Below are 6,570 nucleotides of genomic sequence, written 5' to 3'. Positions count from 1 at the left end.
CAAGATTGTACATTTAATTTCGGTGTAGACGGGATTAGAACGTACGCCCAATTGTTCCCGGAGGTGGACGTCCGCGAAGACCCGCGCCTTATACTGCTCGGACACGAACGCTCATAAAGAGATGGAATGTACTAACAGTAATAGGCCATTAGCTCTTAGTCCAAAGGAGAGTTACTCACAAATATACAAAGTGAAGCTAATAAAAGCGTGTTAAAAATGAACCGCGAATTTTTTTTACGAGGCTTGAATTTTCGTGATTACGACCTGCCCTTAAAAATTAGAGCGAGGAGGGGGGGGAGGATGGTATATGTAGGGACGTAGGGATAAACAATATAAAGCCGAATTTAGCTCCACGCCGCCCCTAGGCAGATCTGAAATCTGCTGCCCCATCAAAAAAAAAAAAAGTGCAAAATTTCCGTGATTAAAAAACCCCCTCAAAAACAAGTGTTTCCGAAATTTAAACTGTCAAGCGTATGAAGAAATGATAGCATTTTATATTTAGGGGTGCCCCGATGGGAGGTTACTCAGTAATATTATAAAAAATTCCTTATTTCGAAAATTTGGGGACAAAATTGCAACATTGAAATTCCTTTTTTAAATTGTTTTTAATTATGCTCAACGTTCCTTCCGATATGGTGTTATGAATGTATGATAATCGTGCATGCTCGTATTTTCTCACTCTCGGCAAATTGAGAATTGTTTTCATCTATGATTCAACAATTTAAATAATTTCCTCTGTGTTATTACGTTTACTTATTTTACGTTTCTTACCACTCCTCATTGCTGGATGATATTTCACTTGTAAATTGTTATCCAGAAAGTCCAAAGATTCTGCTTTTGAAGACTGCCCATTTGAAAAATATGTATCACTTTTTAAAAACTTTTTGAAGACTTCTTTTTGTTCATCGGGTTTTAACTAAGCATGTTTCCTTCATTTAGAATCATTCAGCCTTTTTCGCTCGTCGCTCATTTTCATTTCCCGCCCTAGTAACAGAAATTTTTTTAAATATTAATAATGTAGAAGAGAAAATACACGTCAATCACTGAAGAAACCATAATCGAATAAACTTTAGTGTGGCGTATTTTTATTAGTGTAGTGCCTAGAAAGGGGCGCTATAGTCAGGGCCGACGCCAGGGGCGGGGGGTAGCACTGCACCCCCCCCCCGTTTTTTCAGAAGTGGGGCCGCCAATTTCACTGTAGCGATGCAACAAACAAAGAAAAGGGCAAACTCTTCGTTGTTTAAAAAAATTACAATAGTAATTATATAAATGAACAATTGAGGCAGTGAGAAGCAAAGGGATATAAGTGGCAAAATTAAAAATTTGGAATTAACCAGTACACATGGTAGGTGAACCTCTCCTCTGTCTTGGGGCAAGAGATGGTACTAAGTAGCCCTCGTAGTTGCTGGTTGCTGCTATACAGCATAATTTAGGAAAAAAAAATCAATGAAAGCCTACCTAGGAGCTAATCTTTTACCGCGTTTTACTCGAAACATGAAAATGTCCACTTGCATCCCTTTGCTTCTCACTGCCTCAATTGAAATAATAGTGACAAAAAGTATCTATTCTGTAAAATTTGAATAGAAAATGTAATCTTAAAATACAATTTAAGAAAATCCATGATTCACATTTATTAAGATTATCTAAGTAAGGGCCTCGGAAATATAAGCTTCAAACATTTTTTTTAACGCAAAAAAAGAATATTCAGCACACTATTCAATAGGCCGCAGAGTAGATATGTCTGCCTAGTCGGAAACTATGAACCTGGCTCAAATTAAAGTATTGTGTATAGAGTAAAATTAGCATAATGGGAGGGAGGATCGGCGACAAAACTAACATGGTGCACGCCTTGTCTCTCGGCGGCCCTGGTTATACAAAACTATGCTTCATGCTTCTTCAGTTAAAAAAAAAAAGTTAAATAAGTAGGATGGCTTCATAGGAGCCGCCGAAATATTCCCACGTGTAATTTTTTTGATGAAAAATATTGTCCTGACAATCATTGGTAAGTGGAGAAAAATGCATGGGTCGGCGAAATATATTTGAAATAGAGAAAATGATGTGTGCATCACATGACTTCCTTTTACGCTAATTTAATGATAATAGTGCCTTGCAATTGGAGTAAGCAAAGAAACACTTTACATATTTTCACCCCAAGTTTGTTACGAACCGAAACAAAAACAAAAACGTTTCATTCATATTAATTTTCCCATTATTTGCAATTTTAATGTTATTTAATGGTTAACTCTCTAAATATCGCCAATAGTGGAAAAATTGAAATCAAATTTAAAAAAAAAAAAAAAAACCGCCAAATTTTTCGCCAAGTTGGCGACAAAACGGCGACCAAAAGCTTGGCGATATATCGCCAAGTGTTTGCGAAATTATAACACCACTTGAGTTTGCATTGAAATTAACAATGATTTCGCCCAAAAAGGTGTAAAAGACCCCCTTTGGAACATCCGAATGCAACCAAAAAGGGAGGTGCACAACTACATCCCACTAGGGAAGTTTCTTTTGCAAATTAAGAAAATAAGTTTTTGTTCGACAAATCAATAACAACAGTCGAGAAAACTTGCTCACATCGGATTTCGGTACAATAAGTTTTTGGTTCTCCTTCAAATCCACCAACAAATACAACAATGAATTAAATACAAACCGATAAATAGTAAAAAATGCTTTCAAGGAAATGGCGTATAGATTTCGAAAACTTGGAACGAGAGAGTAACATATTACTCATTTTTACTATTCATAATTCAAACACTTGATGATAAATAAAATGAAGCACACTTTGCTTAGGAGTTTCAAAGACTAATCTAGTTATTTTCAAGGACTCTAGAGGAATTAAAATTATTTAAGGCACTTCATTTGCATTTTCCGGTCTCTGACATTTTAGTACTTGATCATATAGTTCTACAATATTCTTCTAACTTCGTAAGAAACAGCCATTTTAAGTTTAAAAGAAAAAACGAGCTGATGACTTTCTTTGAAGCATCACATGACTTCCTTTTATTCCAAATTAATGTCTTTTCCCCATTATTGGCATTTTTAATGTGATTCAATAGTTTGCTCTCAAAATATCACCAAAAGTGGGCAAATTGAAATCAGATTTTTAAAAAAAAAAATTAAAAAATCGCCAAATTTGCGCAAAACTTTTCGACCGAAATACTGGCGATATATCGCCAAGTGTCCGCCAAATTATAGCACCACTTGAGTTTACATCGAAATTAACAATGATTCCCCCCAAAAAGGGGCAAAAGACCCCTTTAGAAACACCCGAATGTAACCAAAAGGGGAGGTGCACAACCAGACCCCACTAGAAGTCTACGTACCAAATTTCAACTTTCTAGGGCATACCGTTCTTGAGTTATGCGACAACGCACAGACGCACATGCAGACTTTACAAGAAAGCTCGTTGCAATTAATTGTCAAAATGGATATTTCGCGTGTCTATACGTTCTTAAGCACTTATCCACGTGTGGTCGAGTCGAAAAAAAAAAAAAAAAAAAAAAAAAAACTCAACATTCATTTGGGGGTGAGTAAAATGAAAATTAAGGTTGATTTTCGAGTGAAATTTTTTTCGCGGACACAATACTTCCTTTTTACTTCCTTTTACAACAAAAAAGGAAGTATTGTATTCGCGAAAAAATTATCGCTTAAAAATCGAACTTAATTTCCATTTTGCTCACCCCCGAATGAATGTTGAGTTTTTTTCCGACTCGACCCCCCATGGATACGTGCCTAAGAACGTATAGACACTCGAAATATCCATTTCGACGATTCCCCAGTTAATTACGACGAGTTTTCTCATGACGTCTGTATGTGCGGATGTCCGTATGTATGTCCCATAACTCAAGAACGGTATGCCCTAGAAAGTTGAAATTTGGTACGTAGACTCCTAGTGGGATCTAGTTGTGCACCTCCCCTTTTGGTTGTTTTAGTTGTATTCGTGTGTAATTTCGATGTAAACTCAAGTGGTGTTACAATTTGGCGGACACGATTGAATCCCATTAAAATTGCCAATAATGGAGAAAATGACATTAAATTGGAGTAAAAGGAAGTCATGTGATGCACACATCAGCTCGTTTGTAAGAAGAAGTAATAAACTATAGATTTCTCAGTACAACTTTTTTTTTTTCATTACAAGTAGTGCATAAAACGAAAAAGAATAGAGGTCGTGTTATTATTTTTTTTTCGTGCTAAGCATTTTAGGCGCGGAAATTTTAGATTTGTTTTTAAATTTGTAACATTAGAAATGTCAGTTAAACTAGATAACCTATTTCCACTAAATTGAATAGCATAATAGGTGTATTTCCAGTAGATATGAACACATCAATAACTTTCTAGATACTTTCCGAACAAAGAGCTGATGTAAGCGATCCATTGACAAGGCATCTTTTAAAACTGTTTAGGAAATTTTGAGACCAGTAAATTTTGAAGAATTTCGTAAAACGTCCGATTTTAAAATGAAAAATTCTGTTCAAGTTTGCTTATAATAAAATACTTTGCAGTGAAAAGAATTAGTGATTTCAATATTATTCTTTGCTGTAGATTTCTGTGTTGGTGTGTCGGGGGGGGGGGAGATAAAAGAAATAGGAGGTGTGGGATGTGATTAGTGATTAACTGAGCAATAATCTAACTGCCGAAAAATTTAATTTTAAGGTTCGTTTCAAAATAAATTAAGTTTTTCTTCACAACATTCTGAATTTTTTCCCATTAAAATTACTTTGTTTTCCCAAAAAGCGTTCGTTTCTTCTCTTTAATGATACGAAATGTTTTTGAAAAAATATTTTATATTCAGTCCTGTGCTGATGGGGGGGGGGGGGCACTGTGCGCGATCCACGTCCGGGCTGCAGACGGTCAAAACCGGCACCGCCAAAATATTTGCCATCTAGGGGCCCCACGAAACGTTGAAAGGTTTCATTACTTAAGTACCCAATTACTTGCGACATTATTGCAAAATTTTGGAGGCGCCCTTATAGAGGTTTTATGGCTTCCGAGGAGATGCTTTATTATTTCTTTTCTAAATTACTCAAAAAAAAAAAAACTTTTTTCCATCTTTTCTGGTGGGTGCGCTTTGGTGAAGGGCGCACCGGGACACATCCCGGTATCCCGGCGGGCAAGGCCACCCCTGCATTTGACTTCTTGTTGGACACGACACCCCACCACCACCAAATGAACACTAGAGGAAATATCAAAATGAAATATGTATTACAAACCAGTTTATTCGACTCTGTCCGCACAAGAAAACGAAAATTGTATCGATATTACTTGTAACAATTATCCTTGCAACAAAAATATAAATTTTTTTGTTTGTGGAATTCTGGTGCATTTTTTTTTTTTTTTTCAAATTAATCTCGATTGTCACGAAAGACCGTCTTGCCACTTTTACCATTTGCAACTACATGTGAAGCAGTGCGAAGCAAATTGATGTAAGTACCTAAACAAACGAGCTGATGTGTGCATCACATGACTTCCTTTTACACCAATTTAATGCTATTTCCCTATTATTGCAATTTTAATGGGATTCTCTCTCTAACTCTTTAAATATCACTAGCAATGGCCACATTGAAAGCAGATTTAAAAAAAAAAAAAAAAAATCGCCAAATTTTTCGCCAAGTTGGCGACAAAACTTGGCAACTAAAAGACTGGCGATATATCGCCAAGTGACCGCCAAATTATAACACCACTTGAGTTTGCATCGAAATTAACAATGATTTCCCCCCAAAAAGGTGCAAAAGACCCCTTTAGAAACACCCGAATGCAACCAAAATAGGAGGTGCACAACTAGACCCCACTACGAGTCTATGTACCAAATTTCAACTTTCTAGGACATACCATTTTTGAGTTATGCGAGATACATACGCACATACGCACATACGCACATACATACAGACGTCACGAGAAAAGTCGTTGTAATTACCTCGGTGATGGTCAAAATGGATATTTCGCGTGTCTATACATTCTTAGGCACTTTTCCGCATGTGGTCGAATCGAAAAAAAAACTCAACATTCATTTGGGGGTGAGCAAAATGGAAATTAAGGGCGATTTTTGAGTGAAAATTTTTTCGCGAATACAATACTTCCTTTTTTGTAAAAGGAAGTAAAAAATTCGAGATATCCAGTACGAACGATAGGTGAACCTCTCCTCTGTTTTGGGGAAAGAGATAGTACTAGCAGCCTTGGCAGGAACTGCTTTACAGCATGATATAGAAAAACTTTTCAATGAAAGCCAGGCTCGACTAATTAAAAGTGAGGCCCTAGGCCCACAAAAAATTGGAGCCCCCCTGAAGGTTCTAGATCGGAATGCAGTGGTTGATTTACAAGTTTGGTGGTCGTCGAAATGCATTTTTGGGGGCCTCTTTGTCTATCACAAAACTGTGTAAATCATTTCTCATGTACATTTATGAACCTCCTTCGGGGCCTCTCTTAATTGTGACATGGTAAATTCGCTACTGGCAAAATAAAATTTCTCACTTAAAAAAGTTTTTGCCAATTAAAATCTCATTATTTTTCAATTATTATTTCAAAAATATGTATATTATTCGTATAAGTTGTAATGCTATGCATACTTAT

This window comes from Uloborus diversus, chromosome 10 (assembly GCF_026930045.1).
Source record: "Uloborus diversus isolate 005 chromosome 10, Udiv.v.3.1, whole genome shotgun sequence".
Lineage (NCBI taxonomy): Eukaryota > Metazoa > Arthropoda > Arachnida > Araneae > Uloboridae > Uloborus > Uloborus diversus.
Note: the sequence above shows the minus strand (reverse complement) of the source record.